Source organism: Dama dama, chromosome 19, assembly GCF_033118175.1.
Source record: "Dama dama isolate Ldn47 chromosome 19, ASM3311817v1, whole genome shotgun sequence".
NCBI classification, from domain to species: Eukaryota; Metazoa; Chordata; class Mammalia; order Artiodactyla; family Cervidae; genus Dama; species Dama dama.
Window position 1 is genome coordinate 72,561,389 of NC_083699.1, and position 18,101 is coordinate 72,579,489.

The following is an 18,101-nucleotide window of genomic DNA, read 5'->3' on the forward strand; positions in this document are numbered from 1 at the left end:
TCCTGGTATCTAAAGGCTGGTGGGCATAGACAGAGCTGGGCCCCAAGGCTAATAAGCTAGAGAAAGGATTCCAAAATGGTACTTGCCAGAACCAGTGTCCACGTGATAGAAGCTCCCAAAAATGGCTGTCCCCCTGTCTATGTCTCTAGGATGAGCTCCAGTTGCCTCCTGCCTCTCTGGGAGGCTCTCCAAGATCAGTTGGTAGGCTTGACTCAGGCTTCTCTCAAATTTCTGCTTCTGTCCTGGGTCCCAGATCATAAGAGATTTTGTGTGCACATTTTAAGAGCAGAGTCTCTATTTCCTACAGCCCTCTGGCTCTCCCAAAAGTTACCTCCCTGACATTCAAAAAGCCAAACGTTCTACAGGCTTATCTTCCTAATATAGGACCCCCAGGATGGAGAGCCCCACATGGCATTTGGACCTCTCATGCCTTGGAGAAAACCTCTGAAATTATTATTATTCTCCCATTTATGGGTTGCCAATCCAGGGGTATGGGTCTTGACTATAATGCAACGCCACCCCTCCTATCCATCTAATTTCTTCTCTATATCTTTAGTAGTAGAAGATCTTTTCCAGTATATTCCAGTCTTTCACATAAATAGTTGCTCTGTAAGTAGTTGTAATTTTGGTGTGCCCATGAGGCTGTGAGCCCAGGGTCTTCCTACTCCACCATCTTGGCTAAGTTTTCAAAACACATTATTTTAAAGTACACATGGAACATTCTCCAGGAGAGACTAAATGTTACACTCAAAAAACAAATGTCAAAAGTCATTTAAAGGAAACAACTGTCATTTAAAGGAAAGAAATCAAAGTCTGTTTTCTGACAGCAAGGGAAAGAAATTCAGACATCAAGAACACAAATATAAACATTCACAGCTTTGTAGTAATTAAACACATTCCTAAAGAAACATGGAATCAAAGAAGAAAGCACAGAGAAAATTAGAAAATACTTTGAGATGACTGAAAACGAAATCACAACATACCAAAACATTGATAGGCAGCTAAAGCAGTGATGAGATAAATCTGTAGCTGTGAATACCTATATTATAAAAGAACAAATATCTCAAATCAATAACCTAACCATCCATCCACCTTAAGAAATTAGAAAAGAACAAACTAAAGACAAAGTAAGCAGAAGAAAGGAAAAAACAAGTATTAGCACAAAAATAAATGAATTAAGAAATAGAAAACAATACAGAACAAAAAACAATGAAACCAGAAGTTGATTCTATGAAAAGATCCAAAAAAACTTTATCCATATCCACAAGAAAAAGAGAAGGAACAGTTAAATTACTAAAATAAAAAATGAAATTAAGAACTTTACAGAAATAAAAAGGATCATCAAGAAATATAATGAACAATTGTTTGCCTAGATAATCTAGGTGTAATGCCTGAGTTCCTAGAAAGACAAAAATTACCAAAATTGATTCAACAAGAAATAAAAAATCTGAATAGACCTAAGACAGGTAAAGACTTTGATTTAGTAACTGAAAAACTTCCCAAAGGAAAAGTCCAGGACCAACTGCTGAAGAACTGATGCTTTTGAACTAAGGTGCTGGAGAAGACTCTTGAAGAGTCCCTTGGACAGCAAGGAAATCAAGCCAGTCAATCCTAAAGGAAATCAATCCTGAATATTCATTGGAAGGACTGATGCTGAAGCTCCAATACTTTGGCCACCTGATGCAAAGAGTTAAATCATTGGAAAAGACCCTGATGCTGGGAAAGATTGAGGGCAGGAGAAGGGGATAACAAAGGATGAGATGGTTAGATGGCATCACTGACTCAATGGACATGAGTTTGAGCAAACTCCAGGAGGAAGATAGTGAAGGACAGGGAAGCCTGGCATGCCGCAGTTCATGGGATCAAAAAGAGTTGGACATGAGTTAGCAACTGAACAATAACAAACTGAGTTCACTAGTGAATTCTGCCAAACATTTAAAGAATTAACATCAATCCTTCACAGACTCTTTCAAAAAATACAAAAGGACACTTCCCAATTCATTATATGAGACCAATATAATCCCGATACCAAAATCAAAGATATCACCAAGAAAAAGAAAACTATGGACCAATATCCCTAATGAATACATATGCAGAAATCCTCAATAAAACACTAACAATCTAAATCTAGCAATATATAACAGGATTATCCACCATGACTAACTGGAATTTATCTAAGGAATGCGGGTTCGTTCAACGTGTGAACATCAGTCAATGTAATGTGCAACATTAAGAGGGACAAAAACCACATGATCATCTCAATAGATTAGAGGAAGCATCTGACAATAATAATCTTTTATGATTAAAAAAATAAATAAAACTAGATGGAAACTTCCTCAACCTAATAAAGGGCACTTGCAAAAACCCGAAGCTAACAATATAATGAATGGTGAAAGGCTGAAAGCTCTCCCTCTAAGATCAAGAAGAAGACAAGGGTGTCCACTTCTGCCAAGATAATTCAACATTATACTAGGAGTTATAACTAGGGAAATCACACAAGAAATAAAAATACAGGGACTTTCCTAGTGGTCCAGTAGCTAAGCTCCCAGTGCAGGGGGCCCAGGTTTGATCCCTAGTCAGGGAACAAGATCCCACATGCCACAACTAAGAGTTGATATGCCACAACCAAAGATCACATATGCTGCAACAAAGATGGAAATTCCCAGATACCTATGACTAAGACCTAGCGCAGCCAAATAAACAAAATACAGGACATCCAGATTAGAAAGGAAGACGTAAAATTAACTATATACACACAGAAAACTTTCAGAATCCACTAAAAAAAAAAAAACTATTACAGCTAATAAATTCCATGCTCGTGGATTACAAGACTTACTACAGTCAAAATAGCAGTATTCCCAGATTGATCTACACATTCAATGCAATCCCTACCAAAATTCCAGCTGCCTTTTATGCAAAAATTGACAAGCTAATCCTAAAAATCATATGGGAATGCAAGGGATCAGGAATAGCCAAAACAATCTGAAATAAGAACAACAAAGTTGGAGGACTCGCACTTCCCAATTTCAAAACTTACCACAAAGTTCCAGTAATCGTGACTGTGTGGTTTTGACATAAAGATAGATATACAGATGGATGGACTCAGACTGAGATTCCAGAAATAAACCCATGTTCTATGGTCAACTGATTTTCAACAAAGCTGTTAAAAGACCATTCACTAAGGAAATAGTCTTTTCAACAAATGGTGCTCAGACAACTGGATAGACAGATACAGATGCTCCTCCCTCACACCATACATAAAAATTAACTCAAAATGTATCAAAAGCCTGAATTTAAGAGCTAAAACTTTAGAATAAAACACAGGTGTGAATCTTTGTAACCTCGGATTAAGCAATGCTGTCTTAAATATAACACCTAAAGCACAAGCAACAATAGAAAAAATAGATAAATTAGACTTCATGAAAATGTGCATCAAAGGACACTATCGTGAAAGTGAAAAGGCAACTCACAGTGGGATGCATGAGACAAGTGCTCCAGCCTGGTGCACTGGGAGGACCCGGGGGAATCGGGTGGAGAGGGAGGTGGGAGCGGGGATCGGGATGGGGAATACGTGTAAATCCATGGCTGATTCATATCAATGTATGACAAAACCCACTGAAATGTTGTGAAGTGATTGGCCTCCAACTAATAAAAAAAAAAAAAAGGAAATATTTACAAATCATATATCTGATAAGGAGTTGGTAAACAATATAGAAAGAATTTTTGTGCTAGTGCTAAGTCACTTCAGTTATATCCGACTCTGTGCAACCCTATGGACTGTAGCCCACCAGGCTCCTCTGTCCATGGGATTCTCCAGGTAAGAATATTGGAGTGGGTTGCCATGCCCTCCCCCAGGGATCAAACCCACATCTCTTATGTCTCCTGCATTGGCAGGCAGGTTCTTTACAGCCCAGCAACAAAAAGACAATCCAACTTTAAAATGGCCAAAGGATCTAAACAGGAATTTCTCCAAAGATATACAAATGGCTATGAGCACACAAAAAAGTGGCTCAAAGGCATCAGTTATTAGGGAAATACTAATCCACAGTTAGACACTACTTCACACCCACTAGGATGGCAATAATCAAAAAATTGAAAATAACAAGTGTTGGTGAAAATGTGGAGAAACTGGAACCCTTATGCATGGCTGGTAGGATAAAATGGTACAGCATCTTTGAAAAACAGTCTGGCAGTTACTCAAAAAGTAGAGTTATTATTTGACCCAGCAATTTCACTCCTATATATATAGTCAAAAGAAATGAAAACATGTTTTCATACAAAAATTTGTACATAAAAAAAATTTGCACATGACTGCTGACAGGATATTATTCATAATAGACAAAAAATGGAAAAAAGTCAAATGTCTGCCTACTGATGAGTGGATAAGCAAAATGCAATCTATTCATACATACCAATCAGCCATAAAAAGGAATGAAGTACTGATACATGCTACAGTGGATCATGGAAGGACCTTGACATTATTATAGTAAATGAAAGCATCAAGACACCAGAGGTCACATATTTATGACTCCACCCATATGAAAAGTACATATTAAGCAAAACCTTACAGACAGAAAGTAGATTAATGGTTGCCAAGTTCTGGGGGAAGGGAGGAATGGGGAGTGACTGTTAAGAGGTATGAGGTTTTTGGGTTTTTTTTAAGGTGATAAAAATGCTCTGAAATCAGGCATTGATGAAAGTTGTACAACTTTGTAAATATACCAAAAACCACTGAATATAAACTTTAAAAAGGTGATTTTACACATGTAAAATATACCCCCCAAAATTTTAAGTAAAGGAATTTTTTAAATAATAAAAATGAAATCTAAGTACTTTTAGAAAAATCAGAAGTGTCTACTATCTATTGATAAGCAAAAAGTGGAATTTCTAAAGAAGGGAATGACCCCAAAATAAACATCAGAAATGTAAGAGAGCAAAGAAAAGCAAAGAATAGATAAGTGAAAAGCAAAGAATCGATAAGTGAAAGAGAAATTCGTTCAGTTGTGTCCAGCTCTTTTTGATCCCATGGACTATACAGTCCATGGAATTCTCCAGGCCAGACTACTGGAGTGGGTAGCCTTTCCCTTCTCCAGGGGATCTTCCCAACCCAGGGATTGAACCCACGTCTCCCACATTGCAGGCAGATTCTTTACCAACTGAGCCACAAGGGAAGCCCAAAATACTGGAATGGGTAGCCAGCCTATCCCTTCTCCAGCGGATCTTCCCAACCCAGGAATCGAACCGGGGCCTCTTGCATTACAGGCAGAGTCTTTACCAACTGAGCTAAGGATGAGTAAATCTAAATGAACATGGACAATATGTTAAATATTAACACTGTTAATGTTACTTCATTGAGTTTAAAAAGAGCATATAGAATTAAAATATACAGTTACAAGCACACAAAAATCTGGAGGGGAGAATGGAATTTAAGTATTCTAAGAAACTGTGATCTCTGAATGGCCCAAGAGGAAGGTATAACTTTATCTGGGTGAGTTATCTCGATGAGTTAATAACACATTATCTAATTCACATGGTAACCACAAAAAGAAAATAGAATATAACCTCCAATACACTAGAGAGAGTGGAAAAGTAGAATGATTTTTCAAAATCATAATACTAGTTTCAAATAACACAAGAGAGAAAAATAAACACCGAAAACATGGGACAAAAGTGATATATAATAGGCCTGTAGATTTAAACTCAAATAGATCATGATTACATTCAATGTAAATGAGTTGAATGCTCCCATTAGAGGACAAAGATAATCAGATTGGATGAAAAAAATCTAACTGTATAACCTTTGCAAGAGACATATCTAAGGTATAAAAACATAGTAAGGCTGAAAGTAAAATGATAAAAAACAAAGATTTCATGCAAATATGAGCCTAAAGAAATCTGATATAGCCATAATAGTATCAGACACACTACAACAAAAAGGCAAAGATACATTACTAGAGATAAAGAGAACCACTCATAATAATTAAAGTCTGAATTCATCAGGAAGACATAACAATTTTAAATTTGTATTCTCCTAATAATATGGTTTCAAAGTATATAAATAAAAGTTGACAGAACTGCAAGAAGAAATAAGACAAATCCATAATCACAATGAAATTGTGTAATTATCTTAGTAACAGATATAACAACCAGACAAAAAGGCAGTCAGAAAACAGAAGACATGAGTAATATGCTTATCGAGTTAGCTGAATAGAATATATAGAACACTGAACCTAACTCTTTTCAAGCACACAGGAACATTTGAGAAAACATATAGACCATATTCTACTATAAGGCACATCAGGAAATTTCAAAAGATTAAAATAAAGAGCATGATCTCTGGGCAATGCAATTGTGATGGAAAAGAATAAAATGAGAAAATATGCAGATGTTTGGAAATTTTAAAATATTCTTCTAAATGACTTACAAATCAAAGAAAAATATCATAATGGAAATTATATTGTACTAGCTCAGGGTGCTGTAACAAAATACCATAGACTCGGGGCTTAAACATAGACATTTACTTCTCAGTTCTGGAGGCTAGGAAGTCTGAGATCAAGGTGCTGACATGGTTATGTTCTGGTGAAGGCCCATTACCTCACTTCCAGCTGGCTGCTTTCGTGTTGTGACCTCACATGGCAAGGAAAGAGAGAAAGAGGGCAAGCTCTCTGGTCTCTTCCTACAAGGCACTAATCCCATCATACGGACCTCACACTCATGACCTCATTTAAACCTAATCACCTCCTGAAGGCCCCATCTCCCAGTACCATGAATCTGGGGTTAGAGCTTCAGCAGGGGAATTTGAGGGAGGAACAATTTAGTGCACAGCATTTACTAAACAATGATGAAAATACCCCAAATCAAACTCTGTATGATGCAGCTGAAACATTATTTATAAGGAAACGTGTCACCTTAAATGCACATACTAGTGAAAGATAAAAGCTGCAAATGATAAAGTAACCATTCATCTCAAATTAGACGGTGAACAGCTATAGGAAAAGAAAAATACGGGTCAATTTCATTCATAGACATGGACTCAAAAATTCCCCCTAAAACATTAGTAATCAGCATCTAATCAATAGATGATAATAATAATAGGCTAGTATGAACAAGTTTTCTTCATATAGTAGTCATCTGTGGGTGGTGGAATTAAAGACTTTTATTCTGCTTTTCACTATTTCATAAAATTTCTAAATAAGCACTCATTATTTTATGAATCAGGAAGTATTTTTGAATTAATAATTAATACTTTTCTGATCTTTCATCTTTTTGAAGTCAACTAGTTAATGAACGATGAGAAGAAAAGAACAAGGGCTCATTCAGAAGAGCCACTTCATCTGAGTAACCATTTCAACTACAAAACCTTGTTTTCAGTGTCTCTATTTGGTTGAAAACAAAGAAAGGGTGGAAAAGAGTAGAAAAGGATTTGCAAAGATAGGGATGTGATAATAGCAATTCAAAGGCTTTTTGCCCAGACATTAAGGGAGCAATCTCATACACAAATGTGTCTATAAATAGAACACTGCACTTTAATGAATAATTTAAAAGCACTTTGCAAACAGGGTTAGGAAAACAGGAACCTAAATGCTCAAAAATCAATAGTTCTGTCCTATTGCCACGTGGTGAGTTATGGAAACAGATGCTTGAGTTGTACACTTTTTAAAGAACACTGGAAGCTGTATGGTTAATATCAAAAAGTTTAAAAACCTCTACAAGTTTTGACATGAGAATTCTGCCTTTACAAATCTCTTTCAGAAATAATCAAGGATACACACAATGAGTTTTGTATAGGATACTTATCAAAGCATTATTCATTAAGGTAAATATTATAAATGGCATCAATGCCCAGCTATATGAAAGTGGTTCAATAAATTGGGACACCCATTGGAATATTATGCAGTCATTCAAAATAATAATTTAGAAAAATATGATATGATGCAAAAAATGTTCACTATCTACAAAGAAGAAAGTTGTCCATAAAACATATTATGGAATGAATCCCAACTTGAGGAAATGCATATCATATATTATATAAAAGTAGAAAAAATTGGCTATCCTTGCATGGTAAGATTACAGATGATGTTGATTTTGTGCTTTATACTTTCTGCCTATTTCAATTCTTTTATAAATAGAAAAAGATTTTAATAATTAAAAAATTGATTATCCCCAATAGATTCAAACAACCCTCATCAGCCTAAACCCACTTCTAGTGAGGTCACTGGGAGGTCAGTACAAAGTCGGTGCATTAGTCTTCTACAGTTGCATGACAAATGGTAACAAGGCCACAAGTCTGAACAGGCTTGACCAGGTCCTCTGCTTAGGGTCTCATAAGGCTGCAATCATGATGTTGGCAAGATTATATTCTCATTTGCAGGCTTAACTGGGGAAGAATCTGCTTCTAAGCTCACTCAGGTTGTTGGTGGAAGTTGCTTCTTTGCTGTAAAACTGAGGGTCCCTACTTCCTACTGGTTGTCTCTGGAGGTGGCCCTCAGCTCCTAAAGGCCACCTTGCAGTTCCTGCCACGTGGGCTTCTCCAACACAGGTGCTTACTCAAGCGAGCAGAGAGACTCTCTAAATCAGTTTCCGGGCTTCCCTGGTGGCTCAGTGGTAAAGAAGCCACCTGCCAATGTAAGAGACGCAGATTCAATCCCTGGGTTGTGTAGATCCCCTGGAGAAGTTAATGGCAACCCACTCCAGTATTCTTGCCTGGGAAATCCCATGAACAGAAGAGCCTGATGGGCTACAGTCCACAGGGTTGCAAAGAGTAGGACATGACTTAGTGATTAAGGAACAACAACAGCAAATTAGTTTCCAGCAAGATAGAATTGTATAATGTAACATAATAATGGAATTCGTGTCCCATCACTTTTGCCTTATTCCATTAGTTAGAAGCACGTCACAGGTCCCACCTCAATGGAGATGCGGGTATTAAACAAGCTATGAATACTAGAAGGTGAGCTCAACTTCATTCACACAGTCTGTCCACTCTACCTAACTTCCCACTGCAGAGCTCAGACAAAGAAGAGAAGCTTGCACTTGGATATGAAGACTCTTCTGATCAACCAACCACTCATAGACACAACTGAACCCTGCCCTTTGAACCTCTGATGTAGGACAGTACTGTAAAAAGTGATGGGAATGTTCACGACGAGTCAGAGTTCACGCAGAGGATTTCAGCAGGTCCTGTGCCAGCCGTGAAGGATGATTAAGATTTCGGTCAGGGGAAAGGAATGAGAATGAGAGATATTTCCTCTGCAATGAGGAGAGGTAGAGAGGCAGGAACTCCCAAGATGGGTTCTGGAGAAAGTGAGCAGGATGGTTTGTTCACAAGAAATCTAACTAGCCCCTTGATAGACAACATACTTGGAAAAACTCCAAACAAGACCTAGAAAGGAACACAGTTTTAATTTTGGCTAATTTGGCAGCACAGACATCAATTAGCTTCCACAGTGTGGTTAAATATTACTAATGTTTACCAGTCTCCAGTTGTCCTAAACTTCCAGAACATGGAAGACTATGCCTTCCTGCTCCATTTGAAACTAGGCATATCCAGAATGACTCCCTCCAGCCAAAAAAATGTGAATAGAATGGACCAGCTTCTAAAGTGATTAACTGCAAGTGTTTCCATGTTCTAAAAGGGTCCACATCTAGAACATTTAGGAAGCAGTTCTGCCAAACTTCCAAGGAACAAACATCTCTCCCTTTCAGAAATTATTGCAGAGATGATGAAGCATCATCTTGATACCAAATCTGATTAAGAGCAATACAAGAAAAGATTATTAGTCAATACTTCCTATGAAATATATACCAAAATCAAAAGTGAAAGATTACATACTTGGATCCAATAGTAATTTTTAAATGTAGTATATCATGACAAAGTAGAGTTGATCCCAAGAAACCAATGATGATTTAAAATTAAAAATACTAATGATGATTTAAAATATTAAAATATTTTACCTCAGAGTTCAAGGAAGAAAAGATGTAAAATTATAAAATAGGTAAAGAAACCATCTGATAAAATTAAAAATCTATAAATGATTTTTTAAAATATTTAGTAGGTAAGACCATCCTTACCCTAATAAAAGGAATCTACCAGTACACAACAAACTTCATATTTAACAGTTTGAAAACATTGCCTTTAAAGTGAAAAACAGTATTAGGATAGCCTTACCACAATTTCTATGCAACTTTGTTTAGTGGTCCAAACAAAGGGAAAAGACAAAAAATAAAATAAAAGATTTAAGGACTAGGAAGGAAGAAATGAAATTATATCTATTTACACGGAGAAATTCGAAACAGATCCACACATTTGTGAGGTCTGGTATGTTTCAGAGATAGTACTGCAGATCACTGGGGAAAGAACAGTACTCAATAAACAGTACTGGCAGAAGGGAAAAAAAATCTAAAATCATATCTCTACCTCCTGCCTCATACAAAAATAAGTTCAAAGTAGAATATAAGGAGGAAATATTTTTTTAAAAATCTTTAAGAGGAGGATATCTTATGACCATGAGGTAACAAACAATTTCTTAAATAAGACTTAATAACCACCAACAGTAAGAAAAAGATTGATAAATTTGACGACATTAAAATTAAACATCTGTTCATCAAAATAGCATTTTTAAAAGGATAAAAAATAGGACGCAAATAGAATCCAAATATAAAGAACTTCAAAAAAGCTATAAAAAGTATAACCCAGGCACAAAAACAGACGAGCAATATAAGAATACAATTTATAGACTTGAAAACTCGGGGAGCCAATAAATGGGTAAAAAACCCCTCAAACTCACTAGTAATCAAGGAAACAGAAATTAAAACAGTGAGATGTTTCATATCTACTCAACTGACAACAATTAAACATCTGAATTATAAAGGATCAGCAAAGAAATGAAGAAACAAACCTTTGAGACGTTGTTTACAACAGCTCTTGAGGCTGGAACTGAGCCTACCCTGTGATCCCACAATCCCCACAATATCATGCGTAGATAGATGTATACCTGATCCACTTTCCCCTGTGTTCCCAGCACAGGGAACAGCGAACCAGTGGGATATGGCAATTAGCAAGGGTGGAGGCTGAGCAGGCTGCTTAGAGGAAAAACTTCAACTGGGACTCAAGCCAAGTAACGCAAGGTCAGAAACCAGTCTTGCCAGGAAATGAAACTGGGGATCAGAACCCTGCTAACTTAGGGCAACCTCCTCCTAAATAGCAACTGGATCTGTTTACCTTCTACAGCCAAACTGACCAGGTTACTTCCTCTTTAAATTTTCCCAGCTGAAACTTTTTAGAGTAGAGTCCCAACTCAGTTTCCTGCAGCCGCTCTAAAAAATTTTCCATTGAATATAATGGTTTAACACAACACAAATTAAATATCTTATAGTGCAGGAGGTCAGAAGTCAATCTACAGCCATACCACCCTAAACACACCCAATCTCAGCTGATCTCGGAAGTTAAGCAGGGTCAGGCCTGGTTAGTGCTTGGGTGGGAGGATGTCAGACACAGGTCTCAGTGGGCTAGAATCAAGGTGTCAGCCCAGGTGTGTTCCTTTCTGGAAAATGGAGAACCAATTTTCTCACCTTTTCCAGAGTCTGGAGGCTGCCTATATTCCTTAGTTCATGATCCTTTTCATCTCCAAAACCAGCAGTGAAGGGTAGAGTCTTTGTCACTTCACAGCACTCTGACACTGCCTTTCTGCATCTCTCTCCCATATTTAATGACCCTTGTGACAACTTAAGGCCCACTTGGACAATTCAGGATAATTTCTTTGTTTTAAAGTCAACTGATTAACAACCTTCATTCTAACTGCTACCTTAAATCCTTTTTGACACATAACACATTCACGGGTTCTGGAGCTCAGGATGCAAACAGCTTTGGGAGGCCATTATTCTGCATACTACACCTCTCCTCAATGTCCCCTCCCCCAACAATACCTCTAGCAGAGTCCCAACCTTTTCACAACATCCCCTATACCTCCAGCCTCAGCACCACCATACTCCCTGTCCTCCAATGACACCAACTTTCTGGTCTTTCATAATCAGTGTATACCTATCTATGCCCAAATAATTACAACCCAAACTCCAGGGCTCACCCCAGAAGTCAGCTCCTCTCTGAAGCCTTCTTTGATTCCCAGTCTAAATGAATCACACACCAACCCAGCTTTCTGTGTACCCCAGTTGCAGCATTGAGTGTGTCCCCTGTAATCATCTGTCTTCACGTCCTGTCCTCAGTCCAAAGTGCTTAATCCTTCAAAGATAACTCTGTCTCATTTCCCTGTGGGTTCCCAGATCATAGCACAGGGCCTGGCAAACAGCAGCACTCAGAGAGGATTTCTGAAACCTGGAGGAGGCAGAAGGAAGCTGCCCTGGGTCTCCCTCAAAAACCAGATGTCAAAGAATAACTGAGGTTACATGTACAGCTGACAGGGCCAAAGAACTAGTTCAGATGTTCATAACAAAAAAACACCTCAACAACCCACCACTTTGTTTGATGCACAATTTACTATCATGTGGAAGAATCTCTGTGCAAGTGACACCCATTATTTTTTACTGCTAACCTGTTCTAAACAGACAAAATTAGCCTCAAGATAGATAAAGGATTTATCTAAAATTATATACAAAGATGTACTCAAAACTCTAGACAAGAGAGTAGATACTGCTCCAATACAACAGGAATGCTTGGCAATTGCCCAACAGCCCCACCACATTCTCAGAGGGCTCCAGCCCCTCTCCAGGAAGACTGGGAAGCGCCATGCCAATGAGGCTGAAGGATGTTACAATCAACTCTGTTTGTTGTTGTTCAGTCACTAAGTCATGTCTGACTCTTTTGTTAACCAGTGGATTGTAGCTCACCAGGCTCCTCTGTCCATGGGATTTTCTAGGCAAGAATACTGGAGTGAGTTGCCATTTCCTTCTCCAGGGGATCTTCCAGACCCAGGGACTGAACCTGCATCTCCTGCATTGCAGAAGGATTCTTTACCACTGAACCACCAGAGAAACCCCAACTCTGTTTAGGGAAAAGCAAAGTGCCTCTATGTACAAATATATATGTATATTTTAATAAAGAGTACATTTTTAAAGAGGATGTTAGTTAAGCAAACAGGGTCTCACTTAATTTCAAGGGCTTGTTAGTTGATGTCCATACTGTAGGAGGAAAATTCTCACCTGGGGTGAAGGGGACTAAGCAAAGCAAAGGTTGAATCAGCACAATTATCAACGTTTTAGAAAAAGAGGTAATAATATGCCTTGAGTTTTTAAAAGGCATACTTTCATTCAGGTCCAATAAAATTCCTTTGTTCAACTCTTCTTTAATAGTGTGAATGCTGAAATTCATTTTAAAACTCCAAAAGCACATTCACACTGGAAAGGAAATTTGAGACCAAAAAAAAAAAAAAAAAAACCAGAAATAAATGGGCATGTATTCAGCACCATGGACAGTGGGGCTGGGGTGCTTTTAAGAGTCTTTGCAGCCAGAGCTGACAACTAACACCAGAGCACTTCCGAAATCTACAGTATTCATTCTAATGTTTAATTTGGGAGTGATTCCAATACACGAGCAGGTATTTTTCTTTGTTATGGCCTAAAGGACAGCCTTTTTTTTACCAAAGGGATTCACAACTTTCATCTACCAAAATCTGCTTTGTGACCACTTTCACAATAAAGCCCTGAGATTTCTGTGAACATAGGGAATAACTTTGCCATTGACTCATGACTACAGGTCCAGGAAGTGAAACTGCCGGAACAGAAACAGTGTCCAACCTTGAATGGCTAGATTGTTTCAAGGACCTTGTGGGACTTCTGCAAATATAAACACTGCATGCTCTTTTAAACATAGAACAAAATAAATCCATATGGTGAAATTTTCTCACAAATACCTTTAAAATGTAATCACAAAACTGTATTTTCTCCAACTCTGAGTATTAATAAAGATATCTGAAAAAGTGATGTTGTAAAGTCCAACATCACCACTAATTAACACCACCTGTGGCAATATCAGTCATAAAGCCCTGATTTCTACAAAAGATATCTAATCTTTTCAGCTAAAAAACAAAACAAAAACTCCTTTTACCAGCAAACCTTTTTTCAAAACCTTATAATATTGAGTATTAACTAAGAAAATGCATGCTATGCTTAGTCACTCAGTCGTGTCCGACTCTTTGTGACCCCACGGACTGTAGCCCACCAGGCTCCTCTGTCCATGGGTATTCTCCAGGCAAGAATACTGGAGTGGGTTGCCATGCATAAAGTTATATAAATCCTAACACACTTGTAATGAACTTGCACTGTGTAAATAACAGCATCCACAAACAACAGAACATTAGTGCTCAAAAGTGACCAATGTCAGTCAGTGACTGCACTTATATTTGAAGACTCCTTGATATCTGGTGGATCTCCAGGTCTGAACACACCACACACAACTACTCCAGTTCCTCTGATGTAAGGATCAATGAGATTGTTTCGGATTCTGCCAGCAACCCCTCCAGAGTGTCACTGTTTTGCAAACAGTCTCTGGGCCAAAATGCACATCTCTGAGACATTTTATGATGATATGAGTTGTTCCTGTGTGTGAGAGGGCTGGAAGTCCGTTTTCTTCCATAGGAAAGTACCTTTGCACACTTCCTTTGGTTCCCAATTCTAAAGACAAGTTCAAAGAACAGAAACGGGGCAATAGTTCACCCTTGACAGCAAATTAAATTCTGGAAAGATGAGGTGCCCTTTGTGCCAGAGGAATGGTGTGAACTGCATGGTCTGTTTATTACCCAGACTAGTCTGTAAACGTCTCTCATCAAGGCCCTGCTGCCCTAGGATTCCTTTTGGTCAATTACACATCAGAAATTCTCATCACCCCAGAGTGCCCTTAGCCCACTGAAGAGCCAAAAAGACCCGGAAGTCCGTGTTGCCTCAAAAGAAGGTGGGGAAAGATAATCAACCCCAAGCACAAGGTTTAAGACCCGGCTTTGTTAACTTTCAAATTTGTTATGCAAGTACTTCGGAGTACTAAGTAAAAAAGTAGAAGCGAAGAAATACACATACACACTCAGTAAACAATACTTCCAGAGTGAAACATTTATGGGAACAATAAACACTTCTGGACCCACCCCCAAATAAAAGAACATACAGCAACCAGAAGAGAGGGGCCGCACCGCCGCAGGTGCCCTGCTCCAGGCTCTGACGCGGGTCACGGAGGGAGGCAGACGCGAGTCGAGGAGGCAGATGCTGGGCGTGTGAGCGAACGGGACACAAAGGGCACCCGCGGATCCCCTCTCTCGGTCCCGGCGCCGCCCCGAGCTCCCCGAGCCTCTTCCCTCCCCTGGGCCCGCCGCCCGGAGCCCAGCGCCAACCTTGCGCTTTCCCTCACATCTTTCCTGGGTCAGACGCGACGAAACTTACACCGTTTTGAAATGTGAGCCTCCTGAAGTCCGGAGCAGACCTGCGGCGGACACCCGCTGACAGGCCAGCCTGAACCCCGCGATCCTAGTTTACAACTTCTGATCTCGGAGGGCGGCCCAGGCGGGGTCCGCGCTTCGCCGAAGCCGCGCTGTCACTTCACTCAGAAACCCTCCCCGCGCCCAGTTTCCGTCCGGATCTGCAATCCCGTGAGCTCGCAGCGCGGCCCAGGCTCCAACTTGAGGAGGGGGCGCCGCCGGGTCCTCCGGGACCGCCCCGCCCCGCCTCCGGCCTGGCCCGGCCCCGCCCCGCCCGGCCCGCGACCCCGGGGCAGCCCAACTTAGTCCGGGCCCCACGGGGGTCCGCCGCGCTCTCCGCGGAGCTCTGTCTGGCGGAGACCTGCGTCCCCCGCCCGGCCCGGACCCCGAACCCGGTCACGGGTTCCCGACCCCTGGTTCGACCTCGATCTCGGCTCGACCTCGACCCCAGTTAGGGGTCCGGGTCCCCGATTGGACCCACGATCCCCAGCGCGGATCCGGCCAGGACTCCGATCCCCGACCTCCGATTCTTATTCCCGATCCCTGGTCCCGATCCCGGCTCGACCCTGGCCGGGACCCCTACCCTCGACCCACGACCCCGGCCCCGGACTCCAGCCGATTCCCCACCCCGGATCCCCGGCCCTGCCGGCTATCACTCACCTGTCCCGCGGCAGAGGGCGTGCCCGCGGGCCTGCCCACGGGAGGGCGGCCGGGGCGGGGCTGGGGGTGAGGACTGAAGATCCCGGTGGTGCCTGAGCCTGAGGCGACCAAGCCTGAAGCGACTGAGGCGACTGAGGCGGCAGTAGCTGCTCCTGGCGCTTCTGGAGAGGCACTGCGCGAGGCGTGGGCCCGCCCCCTCTGAGCCGCTGACCAATCCCGTGCTGCGCGCCGCCGCTGGCCCCGCCCCGTCGAGGAGCAGGTCCTCGCGAAAGCGGGCCCCGCGGGCCAATCGAACAGCGAAACGGCGACGAGTACAGCCACTCGGAGCTCAGGAAGCTCCGCAGAAAGAAACCAATTAGCTTGGCCGGGGCAGGGCGGGGCCATGGGAGGATCACCGTGGGGGCGGGGCCAGATCCGGGCGGAGCCCAATGCGGGGAGGGAGACGTCAAAGACAAGGGGCGGGGCCTAGAGCTGGCAGGTCCACCCACTGGGGCGGTGACGAGGGAGAGGCGAGGGGGCGGGTCCACAGATTGGGTGGGGTGGGAAGGGCCCCAGAACAGGGCGAGGAGGAGGGGAGTTGTGCAAGGTAGGACGAGACCATCAATGGGGAGGAGGCGGACTACTGGGTGGGGGCGTGGCCTGGGGCGGGTCCCGGGACCGTGGAAGTAGGAGCAGGGGGAGGAGTGTACAGGTGGCGGGGGGGGGGCGGCGAGGGGGGAAGGGGGGGAAGGGCGGGTCCCTGCAGGGGCAGGGGCTGGCCTGGACGGTCTGAGATGCCTGCCCCCTGCACCCGCCAGGTGCTCGCCTGTCCTCGCTCCGCCCCGGGAACAGGGTCTTGCGGTGGTCGCGAAAGCGGGACTGCGCCCCGACATCCCCCAGCCATCCCCCCGGACCCCTACCTGTCCCAGTCCCCCGCCTGGTGCCCCTTGTCCCGCTCTGCAGAATCCCTCAGTCAGGCTGCACCCGTCCGCCTGCCCGCCTAGCAGACCCACGACGCGGTGCACTAGCACATGTATGTTCTCCGGGGCCTGGTCAGCACACCTGTCCGCAGGTGACGGGAGGGGACTATGGATGTCTCAGGTGTTTTTGCCCCGTCACCCTTTTCTCTATCCCTCCTGAACTTCGTTCTGCTTTACTTTGTTCCTATTGTGGTCATTTTCGAGGCACTGAACCCCAGTGTCCCATCCCTGCCTTATGGCTATTCTTAGCAGAGGATTATTTCTTGCAGCCCACCTACTAAAGACTCGAGCCAGGTCACAGGTATCACCGGTGATGCCACCTGTGATCGGGCAGCAGAGCCAGAAGGGTTCTGGGACGTTGCCCTCCCTCAGAACCCCTGTCCAGAGCTGGACCCCCCTCCCTGGATCCATGAGGGGATGGCCCTCAGTCCAGCCCAGCCTCCTTAGGCCTTGTAGAAGTGGAGGGGTCAACCAGAAGGCCAGATACCTCCAGGATGGTAGGACTTCTGACCCCAGGCTCCAGTAGCTCAGGCCACCAGGGCCAGGCTTGGGAATTAGCCTAGGAACACAGCCTCCTCCTCTGCGCAGTCCTGTTTCTGGCCCCATCAGCACCGTTTGCTCCTGGATGGGGGCAGGAGGCATTTCCCAGGCCTTTCCTCTGTGAACTCCTTTGTGGATCGCTGGAAGCCGACACTCTCAAAGTCACCATTATGACCACTTCTTTCTGAGGAAGCATTAGAAGTGATTCTAGCGCCCAGAACCTCACCACAGTACACACAGGGCCCCACTGACACCCAGAGCAGACAAAGCTGGCAACACTCAGAAAGTTTGCACTGTCCACCCCAGACACAGGGCGGCAGTCAGAGAAAGCACAGGCTGGGGGGTGGGGCAGGAAGAGCTGTGTGCTCATTTGTCTTCACATGTCGCTCGTGTGATACACAGACAAGCTTTAAGAAAGAAAGAGCCTAGGCTGGAGGGCTGTGGGTGGGCCCACAGAAGGGCAGCAGCGCTGGGAGAGGCTAGACGTGGGGTGTGAGTCTTCCCTAAGAAGAGGGTCTCTGTCTCA

General features: G+C 42.7%; 1 protein-coding gene across 25 annotated transcripts in view; it reads right to left on the bottom strand.

Moving 5' to 3' along the window:
- Window positions 1-16,248, bottom strand: part of PCBP3 (poly(rC) binding protein 3) — a 217,056-nt gene extending 200,808 nt beyond the window's left edge. For 8 of the 25 annotated variants that reach the window (XM_061167421.1, XM_061167419.1, XM_061167417.1 and 5 more), the window contains exon 1: window positions 16,077-16,245. The gene's annotated coding sequence lies outside the window, so the exon portion shown is untranslated. Of the gene's footprint in view, window positions 1-10,898; window positions 11,006-15,381; window positions 15,569-16,076 lie in introns of those variants that run through there. The other 17 variants (XM_061167416.1, XM_061167415.1, XM_061167414.1 and 14 more) reach the window with 8 other exon arrangements.
- Between the last annotated feature and the right edge of the window lie 1,853 nt (window positions 16,249-18,101).